The 16,964-nt window shown below is 43.5% G+C and overlaps 1 protein-coding gene across 7 annotated transcripts in view; it reads left to right on the forward strand.

Annotated features, from left to right (window-relative positions):
• Positions 1-16,964, forward strand: part of hic2 (hypermethylated in cancer 2) — a 322,552-nt gene that overhangs the window by 118,253 nt on the left and 187,335 nt on the right. Inside the window, exon 1 of one of the 7 annotated variants that reach the window (XM_063074154.1) lies at positions 12,069-12,084. The exons of the other annotated variants lie outside the window; for them this stretch is intronic. The gene's annotated coding sequence lies outside the window, so the exon portion shown is untranslated. Of the gene's footprint in view, positions 1-12,068; positions 12,085-16,964 lie in introns of those variants that run through there. 7 annotated transcript variants of the gene reach the window in all.

A 16,964-nucleotide genomic window follows, 5' to 3' on the forward strand; every position in this document is an offset into this window, starting at 1 on the left:
ACAATAAGATGAACTCTTGACCCTACAATCTACCCCGTTGTAACTTTGCATCTTACTATGTGCCTGCACTGCACTTTCTCTGTAATTGTAATTCTTTATTCTGCATTCTGTTACTGCTTTTCCCTCAACACACAGGACTGATGAAATGATGTGTACCCGGGGGCATGTAAGAGCAATGCAGGAAAATGAAGGGTTAGAAATAAGGAGGAGCTGTTCTCTTTTGTAAAGTAGATTTTAAGAACAGCAGACTTTGGAATTTTAAAATGGTAAGAGACATTCTGGAAAGACTGAGCAGGTCTGCATCAGTGGGAATAGACTCACGGACTGATTCTATCCCACTGTTATAAATCTATTGAAAGTTTCCCGAGTGTGGTAAGATGGGCTGTAGATGTTACAATCTACCTAATTTTGGCCTTGCACCATTTTGTCTACCGGCCCATCTCCCGGTTTCAACTCTCACCTGCCACCTTGTACTTCTTCCTCCCCTCCACCCATCTCCTTACTCTGACTTCTCCCCTTCCTTTCCTGTCCCGATGAAGGGTCTCATGCTGAAACATCGACTGTTTTTCATTTCCATAGATGCTGCCTGACCTCAGCATCGTGAGTGTGTTGCTTTGGAATTCCAACATCTGTAGACTTTCTTTATATTTAAAATTAGCTTACAATTTACAAACCACTTGTGCCCTGTTCCACCAGTTTAAAGTTCAGTTCTTAAATTAAATATTAAACTGGGAGAACAGGACACCAATGGTTTTGAAACTAACTTAAATTAATTTAAAGTTCTCCCAATCTTTACCATGAATGTGGCTGATACTGGCTACATTGAGTCTACTCAATGGCAACTTTATTAGGTACACCTGCTTGTTACTGCAAGTATTTAATCAGCCAATCACATGGCAACATCTCAGTGTATGAAAACATGCAGACTTGATGGGCCAAATGGCCTAATTCAGTTTCTATAACTTATGGTCTTATGGACATGGTCAAGAGGTTCAGGCCAAATATCAGAATGGGGAAGAAATGTGATCTAAGTGTTCAATGTTCAAAAAAAATTTATTATCAAAGTACATGCAGTCCTGTGCAAAAGTCTTAGGCACTCATATATATTGCTGGTGTGCCTAAGACTTTTGCACGGTACTGTATTTGTCAACGTGAAATGGAGACCAAGCTTATAAATCTGACAAGAGCAAAGGATGTTGGGAATGGCAAGGGTGGTGCGATGCGGGAGGGGTGTGGGACAGGTGGTAGAGAAGGAGTGTTGGGGTAGGGTGTAGTGTGGGTGCAAATACACCCAGTCCTGAGACACCAGACAAGGTTATTTGAATCTAAACAATTGGTTTATTGATCATTACAGAATGTCTCTCTGTTGCTTCACTCCCCACTTCCCTTTTCCCCAACCATGATTCCCCTCTCACTGCCCCCTTCCCACTCTCAGTCCACAATAGAGACCCAGATCAGATTCAGGTTTATCATCACTCTCATATGTCATGAAATTTAGGGTTTTTTTTGCAGCAGTACAGTGCAATATATAAAATTACTACGGTACTGTGCAAAAGTCTTAAACACCCTAGTTATATACAGTATATGTGCCTAAGATTTGTGCATAGGACTATATATGTCATCATATACTACCCTGAGATTCATTTTCTTGTGGGTATTCACAATAAAAGCAAAGAAACTCAATAGAATCAATGAAAAGCTGCAGACAAACAGACAGCCAAACAACCAATCTGCAAAAGACAACTAATTGTGCAAATACAATTTAAAAAAAAAGAAAATTATAGTAATAATAGCAAGTCCATAATAAATATTGAGAACATGAGTTGTAAAGTCCTGAAAGGTGAGTCCATAGCTTGTAGAATCAGTTCACCCTGGTGAAGGGTAATAACTGTTCCTGAACCTGGTGATGTGATGCCTGAGACTCCTGTACCTCCTTTCTATTGGCAGCAGCAAGAAGAGGGCATGACCTGGGTGTTAGGGGTCCTAGATAATGAATCCTGCTTTCCTGTGCTACTGCTCCTAGCAGATGTGCTCAATGGTGGGGAGGGCTTCACCTATGATGGGCTGACTATCCACTACTTTTTGTAGGATTTTCTGTTCGAGGGCATTGTTGGGTACATACCAGGCTGTGATGCAACCAGTCAATCTACTCTCCACCATGCACTAATAGAAGTTTCTCAAAGCTTTAGAGGACGGGCTGGATCTTCACAAACATGGTCCACATGGTTTCCTCAAGGGAAAATCTTGCCTGACAGATCTGTTGGAATTCTTTGAAGAAATAACAAGCAGATAGCCAAAAGAGATAATGTTCTGTACTTGGATTTTCAGAAGGCCTTTGACAAGGTGCCACACATGAGGCTGCTTATCAAGCTACAAGCTCATGGTATTACTGGAATGATTCTAGCATGGATAATACAGTGGCTGATTGAAAGAAGGCAAGGAGTGGGAATAAAGGGAGCCTTTACTTGACTGGTTGCCAGAGACTAGTGGTGTTCCACAGAGGTCTGTGTTGGGACCGATCCATTTTACAATGATTTGGATGATGGAATTGATGGCTTTGTTGCAACGTTTGTAGACAATATGAAGATAGGTGAATCAGCAGGTAGCTTTGAGGAAGTAGAGAGACTATAGAAGGACTTAGATAGATTAGGAGAATGGGCAAAGAAATGGCAGATGGAATATAGTGTCAGGAAGTGTATGGTCATGCATTTTGGTAGAAGATATGAAAAGGTTGACTATTTTGTAAATGAAGAGAGAATACAAAAAAACTGAGGTGCAAAGGGACTTGGGAATCCTTGTGCAGGACTCCCTAAAGGTTAATTTGCACTTTGAGTCTGTGGTGAGGAAGGGCAAATGCGATGTTAGCATTCATTTCGAGAGGACTAGAATATAAAAGCAAGGATGTAGTTTTGAGACTATATAACGCACTGGTGAGACCTCATTTGGAGAATTGTGAGCAGTTTTGGGCCCCTTATCTTAGAAAAGATGTGCTGAAACTAGAGAGGGTTCAAAGGAGCTTCAGGAAAATGATTCCAGGATTGAAAGGCTTGTCATATGAGGAGTGTTTGATGGCTTTGGGCCTGTATTCACTAGAATTCTGCAGAATGAGGGGTGACCTCATTGCAACCTATCAAATGGTGAAAGGCCTTGATAGAGTGGATGTGGACAGGATGTTTCCTGTGGTGGGAGAGGCTAAGGCCAGAGGACACAGCTTTAGAATGGAGTGGTGTCCTTTAGAACAGAGATGAGGAGGAATTTCTTTAGCCTTTGAGTAGTGAATCTCTGGAATTTTTTGCCACAGGCAGCTGTGGAGGCCAAGTTTTTATTAATATTTAAGGCAGAGGTTGACAGATTCTTGATTGGTCAGGGCATGAAGTGATACAGGGAGAAGGCAGGAGAGGAAAACTGGATCAGCCATGTTGAAATGGTGAGAAGTCTCGATGGGCTAAATGGCCTAATTCTGCTCCTATATCTTATGGTCTGAGAAAGTAGAAGTTCTCCCCTGCCTTTTTTGAAATTGCAGTTACGCGCTGGCCTAGGATAGATCCTCTGATATGTTACTGACCCTCTTCACCTCTGATCCCCTGATGAGCACTAGCTCATGGACCTCCAGTTTCCTCCTCCTATAGTCAGTAATCAGCTCTCTGTTTGTGTTGCTGTTGAGTGAGAGTTTATTGGGACACCCTTCAGCCAGATTTTCGTTCTCCCTCCTATGTACTGATGCATTACCACCTTTGATTTGACCAATGATAATGGTGTCATCAGCAAACTTGAATATGGCATTGGAGCTGTGCTTAGCCTCACAGTCAAAAGTGTAAAGTGTACAGAGGAGGGGGCTAAGCACACAGCACTGTGGTGCACCTGTGCTGATGAAGATCATGGAGGAGATATTGTTGCCAATCCAATCCGGGGTTGCATGTGAGGAAATTGAGGATCTAATCGCACCAGGAGGTATTGAGGCCAAGGTCTTGAAGCTTATTGATTGGTTTTGAGGGGATGATGGTATTGAATGCTGAGCTGGTCAATAAAGATCATCCTGATATATGCATCTCTGTTGTCCAGATGTTTCAGGGTTGAGTGAAGAACCAATTAAATCACATCGTACTGTGGACCTGTTGCTCTGGAAGGCAAATTGGAATGGATCTAAGTCACTCCTCAGGCAGGAGTTGATATCTTTCATCACTAACCTCTGAAAACACTTCATCACTGTGCATGTAATGGCTACTGGATAATAGTAGTTGAGGCAGCTCACCAGGTTCCTCTTGGGCACCAGTGTATAATTAAAGCCAGTCTGATGCAGGTGGGTATTTCAGACTGCTGAAGTGAGAGGTTGAAGAAATCAGTGATCACTCCAGCCAGTTGGTTTAGCGTATCAGTACTTGGCCCGGTACACACCATATGGGCTGGATACTTCCTATGGATTCATCCTCCTGAAGGATGTTCTCACGCCAGCCTCAGAGACTGAAATAGTAGGGTTGTGGGAATTCGTGAAGATTCCTCCATGTTTTGACAGTTAGAGTGGACATGTCCTGTTGAATGACCTTGGAGTGATTACTGGTGCCAGATTGGGTGGTTTGAGTGTCTTAGAAACTACTGATCTCCTGGGATTTTCAAGCTCAACAGTCTGTAGAGTTCAGGATCAGAATCCGGTTTAATATTGCTGGCATATTTCGTGAAATTTGTTGTTTAAGTTTACAGAGAGTGGTGCAAAAACCAAACAAAACATCCAGTGAGTGGCAGTTCTGAGGGCAAAAATGTTTTGGTAATGAGAGAGGGTAGAGAAGAATGTCCAGACTGGTTCAAGCTGACAGGAAGGTGACAGTAACTCACACCACTGTGGTTACACGTTACAACAGTGGTGTGCAAAAGAGCATCTCTGAATGCACAACAAGTTGAACCTTGAAGTGCATAAGCTGCAGCAGCAGAAGATCATGAACATACACTCAGAACCACTATATTAGGTACAGGAGGTAGCAAAGTGACTGCTGAGCAGGTAACCGGGATAAACTCTGCACAATTATTCACAAAGCATGCTGAGTGCCCCAGTAAACACACTGTCCATTACACAGCCCAAGTCAAAATGAATCCACTGTGTCACTGGACTTGGAATTGATGGGATTGACCCTGATCACATTAGCTCTTCCTTTTGCCCACATTCCTCTTCAACAGCAGAGACTTTTACCATCTATAAAGTGCTGTGATGCAACCCAAAGGTGCAATTGTGGATATGATCACAGTTGCAGCGAGGGACTGGGCAAGTCAGGTTTAATCTGGCAGAGACGTTTTGATGGGCTTTTGCTGAAATATGGCAAATGGGTACTGGAGATAAGAACTTATGAAATGGAAGCAGGGGAAGTTTCTCACCAATCTGTCCCAGTATTGTGGTCGAGACAGCCAAGGATTTCAACCTGGCTGCTTATTATTAGAATGTAGAACAGGTGACATAGAAAGGCACACACTCAACGATTCAGGAACAGCTTCTTCCTCACTGTCACCTGATTTCTGAATGGACATTGAACCCATGAACACCAGCTTGCCTTTTTTTTCTCTCCTTTTGCTCTATTTATTTAATTTAACTTATTTGTTTTATTTACTGTTATTCACAGTTTTAGAAACATAGAAACATTGAAAACCTACAGCACAATACGGGCCCTTCAGCCCTGAAGCTGTGCCGAACATGTCCCCACCTTAGAAAGTACCTAGGGTTACCCATAGCCCTCTATTTTTCTAAGCTCCGTGTACCTATCCAGGAGTCTCTTAAAAAACCCTATTGTATCCGCCTCCACCACCATCGCCAGCAGCCCATTGCACACTCACCACTCTCTGCATAAAAAAACTTACCCCTGACATCTCCTCTGTACCCACTTCCAAGCACCTTAAAACTGTTCCCTCTCGTGATAGCCATTTCAGCCCTAGGAAAAAAGCCTTTGACTATCGGAGGTTTTTTTTCTCTATTATTATATATTCCATTGTACTGATGCCACAAAGATAACAAATTTCATGACATATACTGGTGATATTAAACCTGATTCTGATTACAGGCCCTTCAGCCCAGGGATATTGTGTTGATTTTTAACCTACCCTTCTGTCTCTCATAGCTCGCCACAGTTGGGGTCGTTCTGGAGTTTGGAGTTCAATTCTGGTTTGAAGATCAACGTACACATTTTATCAAAATATGCATACTATATACATACTGGGTGGCAGGGTGGAGATATGTCTCAACAAAGGTGGTGTAAGGCATTCCTACCCTCCAGTGACTTGCAGGTCACCCTTGGGCAAGGTGTGGCACCTACTTAGCCCCTCGAATGGGGTCACATGAAGCCATGGGAGCAGGTGGTGGATGGTCATTTGAGCAGCTGGTGCAGATCACAAGTCCTGGTTATGTGACCACTGACACCAGACGGACAATCTCTGAAGAGTATTGATAATGGCTGGGGTCACCCATCTTGTAAAGACGCTGCCCAGAAGGTAACGGCAAACCTTCACTGTAGAAAAAACCATGATCACCCACGTCATATGTCACAACACATAATGATGGCGATAATGCTCTTAACAACCTTGAGATTTGTCTCCTTACAGGTAGCCACTAAACAAAGAAACCTAATACAGCTTATTTAAAAAAAACAGAAGACTGTCAAGTACCCAGTGTGCAGGGGAAAAAAACAAATAGTGCAAGCAATAAAAATAAGCAAATAACATTCAGAACTGAAGTTCATAAAAGTGAGTCTACAAACATAAAACCAGTCACAGCTGATTCAGGAGCCCGATAGCTGCAGACCACGCACAGTCTCAGTTCATTTCAGTGTAGTCTGTAAGGATTTTATATGCTCTGCCCGTGAACTACGTGGATTTCCTCCCAGGTGCTCTGGTTTCCTCCCACAGTCCAAAGACGTACAGTTCAGTAGGTTAATTAGTCATCGTAAGTTGTCCTATGATTAGGCAAGCATTAAATAGGGGGGTTGCTGGGTGGTGTGGCTCATTGGACTGGACCAACCTGTTCTGCACTGTATCTCTAAATAAAATAAAAATATATTTTTTCTTTAATCTAAATACATATCTAAGAGTCTGTTAAACATCCGTGAAGTATCCGCCTCTGCTACCACCCAGCAGTGCCCTCTGTGCACTTATTATGCTAAAAAAAAACTACCTTTGACATCCCCATAAACACAAGAGATTTTATAGATACTGAAAATGCAGAGCAACGCACACAACTTGCTGGAGGAACTCAGCAGGCCAGGCAGCATCTGTGGAGGGGAGTAAATAATGGGTCCCGGTCCAAAACGTTGACCGTTTATTCCCTTCCATAGATGCTGCTTGACCTGTTGAGTGTCTTCAGCATTTTGTATTTGTTACTCTAACATCCCCCCGATACTTACCACCAGTCATGTTAAAATTATGCCCAAAAAGTCTGAATCACCACATGTTAAAAGCGAAATTAGCTTTTGATTTTTATCATTAGCTGTGAATGTCAGTTGATGCCTTGTACATCCCTGTCTGAAAAGGGGTCAATTTGGTTTGTGAAAAATATAATGTTTGCTGAGAAGATGGAGTGGTTTGACACGGATGGTGAATACAAATATAATTGTTCCTTGCTCACCCTTTTTGCTTATCATGAATCAGAATCAGGTTTAATGTCACCAGCATATGTCATGAAATCTTGTCTTTGCAGCAGCAGTGCAATGACGAATATCGCTTTTCCGAGGCATCGCTCCTTGAAGATGTCCTAGAATCTATGGAGGCTAGTGCCCATGATAGAGCTGACTGAGTTCACAACTCTACAGCCTATTTCAATCATGTGCAGTAGCCCCCGCCCCCCCCCACCTCCAGCTGGTGATGCAGTTAGTTAGAAGCTTTCGAGTGTTTAGGTGACAAACCAAATTTTCTCAAGACTCCTAATGAAATATAGCTGCTGCCTTTCCCTCTTTGTAACTGCATTGATCTGTTTTGACCAGGTGACACCCTGAGATGGTGACACCCAGGAACTTGAAATTGTTCATGAGTTATCTTCTGAGAAGTTTCAACAAGTTAGGGTAGTGAGGAAGCTTATTCCACAGGCTTCTGTATTCTTCTCCTCTCCTTGTGGCTTTGAGCGAAGATAAAGTATTGAGTGGTGCTGTAGTAAATGAGTACTCCTTTCGAGAGGCCTCGAACATAAAAGCAAGGAAGTATTTATATGGCCTTACATGATGGGTCTCGTATCTAAGGAAGGATGGGCCAACTCTGGAGAGGGTCCAGAGAAGGTTCACAAGAGTGATTCCGGGAATGAAAGATGTAACGTGAAGAGTGTTTGATGTCTCTGAGCCTGTACTCAAAGCATTGGGGGTGGTAGGATCTCATTGCTATTGAAAGGCTTGGATAGAGTGGATGTGGAGAGGATGTTTCCATTGGTAGGAGAGTCTGGGATCAGAATAAAGTGATGTCCTTAAAATGGAGGTGAGGAGGAATTTCTCTGGCCAGAGGTAGTGAAACGCTGGAATTCATTCCCACAAACTGCGTTTGGGATACAGGAAAAGGCAGGAGATTGGGGCTGAGGGAAAAATGGATCACCTATTATGAAATGACGAAGCAGGCTTTGATGGGCCAAGTGGCCTAATTCTGCTCCTATATTCTATGGTTTTATGATTCCCCTCTCCCTGCCCCCTTCCCAGTCTCAGTCCACAGTAGAGACCCAGATCAGAATCAGGTTTTATCATCACTCACATATGTCATGAAATTTGTTTTTTTTTGTGGCAGCAGTACAGTGTAATACATAAAATTACTACAGTACCATGCAGAGGTCTTGGGTACCCCATATGTCAGTGTGCCTAAGACTTTTGCACAGATCTGTAGATTGAGAGATTTCATTTTGTTGTGCAAGAGATCAGTTCAATGGAAACACAACAGATTTTGCAAATGCTGGAGGTATTCTACAGGTCAGGCAGAATCTTGGAGGGTAATAAACAGTCAATTCAAGACAAATCAGTTCAAGACAAAGTTGTGAAAAAGAGTCTCGGCCTGAAACAGTGGCTGTTCATTCCTCTTCGTAGATGGTGTGTGACCTCCGTTCAATAGTTGTTTCTTGAACCTGGTGATACATGCTTTCAGGCTTCGAGTTTCTTATTTTGACTAGCTTGTTGAGATAAGACTGCCATTGCTGGAAAAAACTTGTGGTTGTTCCCCATTTCTAACTAAGGGCCTCTGACTTGTCTCTCTCTCTGGACATCCTTCCTGACTTGGGGTCAGAGGAGACTACGGATGCTAGAATCCGGCGCATCGCATACAAAAACTGGAGGAACCCAACAGGTCAGGAACCTCCAGAGATGCTCTCCTCCCCAACTGAACTCCTCCAGCATTTTCTATGTTGCTCCTTCCTGACCTGTTCTGGATTCTGGGCTTGTTGGAAGGCGGGTGGAAGGAAGTAACATTTATCGGAGTGTTGCAAGCCATCCGGCTTGTGATTATGATGTGTTACAGAGGCAGATTAAATAATTTCTGTAATCTGAAGCCTGCAGTTTAGTTGTAACATGTGAAAAGGCATTATGCCATGCCAGCTACCTCACTGTGAAAATGACGAATAATGTCGCCCCAATCCAGGAGAAGATTTGTGCTGCATTCTTTTTCCTTTCAGAGAGGAATTTTACACATTTATCAGTCTGCTAGTTTATGTGGTAGTTTTCAGTTTGGATAACTCAATATAAAACACCAAGTAATCTTCTCGCCTGGATTACTTGGATTAAAATCTGATAGCTCTCAAAGTGTAAGTAGCGCTTTATAGTTTATGTAGTTTAGTGGCACTGATTCGATCCAGATTTTGGGTTAGTTCCTAAGTGCAGGCAGCGGGTATATAACTGAAGAAAACCGACAGAGACAATTCCGTCAATGGTGTTTGTTTATTGAGACAGCGATGAATGGGCCCTCCGGTGCTTCGATCAGCACCACCCAGTAATCCCCAATTTAATCCAGGCCTAATCATGGGAAAATTTACAATGATCAATTTAACCTATTAACCAGCTCTTCACCTTGTACTTCTTCCTCTTCTCCCTTCACCTTCTTACACTGACTTCTCCCCTTCCTTTCCAGTCCTGAAGAAGGGGCTCGGCCTGAAACATCGCTGTTTATTCATTTCCATAGATACTGCCTGACCTGCTGAGTTCCTTCAGCATTTTGTTTGTGTTGTTTGGGCTTTCCAGCATCTGCAGATTTTCGCGTCTTTGGACTGCGGTAGGAAACAGCATCACCCGGAGGAAACCCATGCATTTCACGGGGAGGATGTACAAACTCCTTACAGAGGATGCTGGGACTGAACTGCTAACTCCAATGCCCCAAGTTGCAATAGTTTCACACTAACCACTACAATAGGTTGGCTTTCCAATTTATAAACAGAAGAGATTGTGCAGATGCTGAAAATCCAGAGCAACACATACGGAATGCTGGAGGAACTCATGGGTCAGGCAGCATCTATGGTGAGGAGTTGATGTTTCTGAATAGGACTGGCTGTCCAGTTTTCCCCCACTCACATAATTCAACAAGTTAAAGTGTAATTTATTATCAAAGTGTATATGCACCCAGAGGCCTCTATTAGGTACAGGAGTGGAACCCAGTGTAGTCGTCTGCTACTGTAGCCTATCTACTCAAGGTTTGACGTGTAGTACATCTTCTGCACACCATTGTATTTAAGGTGAGATGGGGAGGGGGGTGCAGGAGGGTTAGTAAAAAGGATATGTGAGGGGCAAGTTTTTTTTACACAGAGTGCTAGGCACTTGGAATGCCCTGTCTGGGGTACTGATAGAGACAGAATCATTAAGGAATTTTATACTTTATACTTTATTGTTGCCAAACAATTGATACTAGAACGTACAATCATCACAGCGATATTTGATTCTGCGCTTCCCGTTCCCTGGATTGCAAATATTAAATATTAAAAATATTAAAATAGTAAAAATGAGTAAATACTAAAAATTTAAATTATAAATCATAAATAGAAAATAGAAAAATGGAAAGTAAGGTAGTGCAAAAAAACCGAGAGGCAGATCCGGATATTTGGAGATACGGCCCAGATCTGGGTCAGGATCCGTTCAGCAGTCTTACCACAGTTGGAAAGAAGTTGTTCCCAAATCTGGCCGTGCGAGTCTTTAAGCTCCTGAGCCTTTTCCTGGAGGGAAGAGGGACGAAAAGTGTGTTGGCTGGGTGGGTCGTGTCCTTGATTATCCTGGCAGCACTGCTCCGACAGCGTGCGGTGTAAAGTGAGTTGACGGACGGAAGATTGGTTTGTGTGATGTGCTGCGCCGTGTTCACGATCTTCTGCAGCTTCTTTCGGTCTTGGACAGGACAACTTCCACACCAGGTTGTGATGCACCCTAGAAGAATGCTTTCTACGGTGCATCTATAAAAATTAGTGAGGGTTTTAGGAGACAGGCCAAATTTCTTTAGTTTTCTCAGGAAGTAAAGGCGCTGGTGGGCCTTCTTGGCAGTGAACTCTGCTTGGTTGGACCAAGTCAGGTCATTTGTGATATTGACCCCGAAGAACTTAAAGTTTTTGACCTGTTCCACTTGCGCACCACCGATGTAAATTGCGTCTTGCGGTCCGCTACTCCTTCTGAAGTCAACAACCAATTCCTTAGTCTTGCTGACATTGAAGGATAGGTTATTGTCTTCGCACCATGCCACCAGGTTCTTAATTTCCTCTCTGTACTCAAACTCATTATTACCCGAGATACGGCCTACAATTGTTGTGTCATCAGCAAACTTATATATTGAGTTTGATGGAAACTTGGCTACACAATCATGGGTGTACAGTGAGTACAGCAGGGGGCTGAGTACACAGCCTTGTGGGGCACCGGTGCTCAGAGTGATTGTAGAGGAGAGCTTGTCCCCTATTTTTACAGACTGGGTCCTGTCTGTGAGGAAGTTGAAGATTCAGCTGCAGATCTGAGTGCTAAGGCCCAGGTTCCGGAGCTTAGGAATCAGTTTATTTGGAATGATGGTATTAAAGGCAGAGCTGTAGTCAATGAAAAGGAGCCTTACGTACGCGTCTTTATTCTCCAGGTGTTCTCAGGAGGAATGTAGGGTCAGAGAGGTGGCATCTGCCGTTGACCTGTTGCTCAGGTAGGCGAATTGCAAAGTGTCGAGGTTGACTGGTAGGCTGTGGTTGATGTGTGCCATAACCAATCTCTGGAAGCACTTCATAACAATTGATGTCAGGGCCACAGGTCGATAGTCATTCAGGCATGCCACCTTGCTCTTCTTCGGCACGGGGATTATCGTTGCCTTCTTAAAACACGAAGGGATCTTAGACTGAAGCAAGGAGCAGTTGAAGATGTCAGCAAACACTCCAGCTAGCTCGCTTGCACAGGCCTGGAGAACCCGTCCTGGGACGCCATCTGGGCCCGTCGCCTTCCTTGGATTTATCTTCAGGAAGGCCCTTCTAACGTCCTCCTCAGTGACGATGAATTTCGATGCCACCAGGTCCGGTTCATCTGGAGGGAGCGGGACGCTCTTCTGTTCGAATCTTGCATAGAATACGTTAAGTTCGTCAGGAATAGAAGCGCCACAGTTATTGATATTCCCAGCCTTTTCTTTGTGCCCAGTGATCTCATTTACACTCTGCCGTAGTCTACTGGCATCCCTCTGGTTAGTCTGGGCTTCCAACTTGGCTCGATATTGCCTCTTGGCGCACTTAATGGCTTTCCGGAGTTCACGCCTAGATTCTGTGTACCAGACCTAAAAGCTGCAGCTCTAGCCTTTAAGAGACATTTCAATAGGCACACGAATGTGAGGGAAATGGAATGAGATGGATATTGTGCAAGTAGAAGAGATTAGTCTAGTTAGCTGTTTACTAATTACTAATTAATTGGTTCAGCACAATATTGTTGTCTGAGGGCCTGCTCCTGGTCTATGTTCTATGTTCTGTTGAAATGTTGAATACTATTTATTACTCTGGACAACAAATTTTTTCAAAAGTGTTGCTTCCTCAGAATTGTTCTTTGATAATGACAGGCCGCTTGAAGCTGAACAGAAATATAATTTCATACTAGTTGTATCACATAGGAATTTGGAGAATCAAGAAGTTAGCTTTTATTGAATATAATGCATTTAATTGCATGATGGTGCTGATGCTTTGCAATAGTTCAACTAAGCTAAAAATGTTTTGTTGTTGATTTTCTTTTGTACTCAACGTCTTAGGTTTCTCGTTTAAGTGTCCAACAATAATCAGCCAGCATTGATAAATTCTAGTTGCCCTGATACTATCTATCCATGACCACAATGTCCCGGTGAAACCTTTCACCATGATCGCTGCTGACAGTGCCAAGATTTACGGGGAAGAAGTCTAAGTGGAATGCAGAAAATGAATCTTTAGTGGCATGTTCAGAAAGTCAGAAGGCATGGGATCCAGGGAAGTTTGGCCAGGTGGATACACAATTCGCTTTCCTGCAGAAGGCAGAGGGTCGCGGTGGAGGGAGTAGATTCAGATTGGAGGGTTTTGACTAGTGGTGTCCCACAAGGGTCTGTTCTGGGACCTCTACTTTTTGTGATTTTTATTAACGACCTGGATGTGGGGGTAGAAGGGTGGGTTGGTAAGTTTGCAGACGACACAACGGTTGGTGGTGTTGTAGATAGTGTAGAGGATTGTCAAAGATTGCAGAGAGACATTGATAGGATGCAGAAGTGGGCTGAGAAGTGGCAGATGGAGTTCAACCTGGAGAAATGTGAGGTGGTACACTTTGGAAGGACAAACTCCAAGGCAGAGTACAAAGTAAATGGCAGGATACTTGGTAGTGTGGAGGAGCAGAGGGATCTGGGGGCACATATCCACAGATCCCTGAAAGTTGCCTCACAGGTGGATAGGGTAGTTAAGCAAGTTTAAGGGGTGTTAGCTTTCATAAGTCGAGGGATAGAGTTTAAGAGTTGCGAGGTAATGATGCAGCTCTATAAAACTCTGGTTAGGCCACACTTGGAGTACTGTGTCCAGTTCTGGTCGCCTCACTATAGGAAGGATGTGGAAGCATTGGAAAGGGTACAGAGGAGATTTGCCAGGATGCTGCTTGGTTTAGAAAGTATATATTATGATCAGAGATTAAGGGAGCTAGGGCTTTACTCTTCGGAGTGAAGGAGGATGAGAGGAGACATGATAGAGGTGTATAAGATATTAAGAGGAATAGATAGAGTGGATAGCCAGTGCCTCTTCCCCATGGCACCACTGCTCAATACAAGAGCACATGGCTTTAAGGTAAGGGGTGGGAAGTTCAAGGGGGATATTAGAGGAAGGTTTTTTACTCAGAGAGTAGTTGGTGCGTGGAATGCACTGCCTAAGTCAGGTGGTGGGGCAGATACACTAGTGAAATTTAAGAGACTACCAGACAGGTATATAGAGGAATTTAATGTGGGGGGTTATATGGGAGGCAGGGTTTGAGGGTCGGCACAACATTGTGGGCCGAAGGGTCTGTAATGTGCTGTACTATTCTATGTTCTATGTATGTTGCACTTCATGGTTTTGTATGTTTGAAGCATGTTGTCAAGCGGCTGCACGTAGTTTGGTGCTCTGTAGTTGCCAAGAAAATTTTCAACAACATTCTTGAACGCCTTCCATGTGATTTTCTCTGGTCCCACTAGAAGTTCTTCATATTGTTTGATTTGAGGACCAATAAGTTTGCCTGCCTTAATCTTGGCATCAGTAAATCTAACTAGAATTATGAATACAAATACAGGTGATTTTAAAAAAAATGGAGCATGGTAGGGAAATTTCATGGTGATTTTCATGATCAGCAGCCCAAAATCCATAACATACACCCAAAGGCATTCAGGAAGCAAAATCTTTGTTGCCATTGTTATTAGAGCTCAGGTTCAAAGTGGAAACTTTGGAACATAGTTGCAGAAGAAGACATTTAGCATCTAGTTCCTCAGACTCCTAATGAAGCCTGAGGTACCTTCTGTGTCATTGCATCAATATGTTGGGCCCAGGAGAGATCCAGTGAGTTACTGACACCCAGGACTTGCAGCAGCTCACACTTTCCACTGCTGACCCCCTTGATGAGATTTCCCTCCTCTTCCCCTTCCTGAATTTCCACCATCAATTCCCTGGCTTCTGTTTTGAACCATGTTGTTGGCCTTCTCCACTATTAATTGCTGCCATCTCTGACCCTTGTTCCTCCTCCACTTCACAAGTTTGACCCTTTTACCACTTCCACTTTGCAATTGATCCCAATGTCCCAAAAATGTCTCAGTCCTGAAGAAGGGTCATGGCCCAAAATTCGACTGTTTGCTCTTCCTCATAGATACTGCCTGACTCCAGCATTTTGTGTGTGTTGCTTTGGATTTCCAGCATCTGCAGATTTTCTTGTGTTAGTATATGTTGACATGTATGTACTTTGATAATAAATTTACTTTGAGGTGTTGCAACACCACCAAATGGGCACTTGTTACCTGTCCAGGGGAGGTAAGGATCACAAAGGCCAAGCCGCAGCAGTAATCTCTTTTCCTTGAAGAATTTGGAAAGCGGTGAAATGATCGGACAAAGTCAGCATGGATTTGTGAAAGGAAAATCATGTCTGACGAATCTCATAGAATTTTTTGAGGATGTAACTAGTAGAGTGGATAGGGGAGAACCAGTGGATGTGGTATATTTGGATTTTCAAAAGGCTTTTGACAAGGTCCCACACAGGAGATTAGTGTGCAAACTTAAAGCACATGGTATTGGGGGTAAGGTATTGGTGTGGGTGGAGAATTGGTTAGCAGACAGGAAGCAAAGAGTGGGAATAAACGGGACCTTTTCAGAATGGCAGGCGGTGACTAGTGGGGTACCGCAAGGCTCAGTGCTGGGACCCCAGTTGTTTACAATATATATTAATGACTTGGATGAGGGAATTAAATGCAGCATCTCCAAGTTTGCGGATGACACGAAGCTGGGTGGCAGTGTTAGCAGTGAGGAGGATGCTAAGAGGATGCAGGGTGACTTGGATAGGTTGGGTGAGTGGGCAAACTCATGGCAGATGCAATTTAATGTGGATAAATGTGAAGTTATCCACTTTGGTGGCAAAAATAGGAAAACAGATTATTATCTGAATGGTGGCCGATTAGGAAAAGGGGAGGTGCAACGAGACCTGGGTGTCATTATACACCAGTCATTGAAAGTGGGCATGCAGGTACAGCAGGCGGTGAAAAAGGCGAACGGTATGCTGGCATTTATAGCGAGAGGATTCGAGTACAGGAGCAGGGAGGTACTACTGCAGTTGTACAAGGCCTTGGTGAGACCACACCTGGAGTATTGTGTGCAGTTTTGGTCCCCTAATCTGAGGAAAGACATCCTTGCCATAGAGGGAGTACAAAGAAGGTTCACCAGATTGATTCCTGGGATGGCAGGTCTTTCATATGAAGAAAGACTGGATGAACTGGGCTTGTACTCGTTGGAATTTAGAAGATTGAGGGGAGATCTGATTGAAACGTATAAGATCCTAAAGGGATTGGACAGGCTAGATGCGGGAAGATTGTTCCCGATGTTGGGGAGGTCTAGAACGAGGGGTCACAGTTTGAGGATAGAGGGGAAGCCTTTTAGGACCGAGGTTAGGAAAAACTTCTTCACACAGAGAGTGGTGAATCTGTGGAATTCTCTGCCACAGCAAACTGTTGAGGCCAGTTCATTAGCTATGTTTAAAAGGAAGTTAGATATGGCCCTTGTGGCTACAGGGGTCAGGGGGTATGGAGGGAAGGCTGGGTTCTGAGTTGGATGATCAGCCATGATCATAATAAATGGCGGTGCAGGCTCGAAGGGCCGAATGGCCTACTCCTGCACCTATTTTCTATGTTTCTATGTTTCTAATTTCCGAGGTATTTTGGGCTTCTGAAAACAGTATTTTTTGTTCCATGCAAACCTACAAATTGCTGTGTTTATTGGTTTAGATTTTCACTGTGTAACCTTGGTAAGATTTGTACCAGTGAGTTCAAGGTTGCTAGACCTGATCCATAACTGCACATCTACAGTGTACAGTACT

The sequence above is a fragment of the Mobula hypostoma genome, chromosome 21 (genome assembly GCF_963921235.1).
Source record: "Mobula hypostoma chromosome 21, sMobHyp1.1, whole genome shotgun sequence".
Lineage (NCBI taxonomy): Eukaryota > Metazoa > Chordata > Chondrichthyes > Myliobatiformes > Myliobatidae > Mobula > Mobula hypostoma.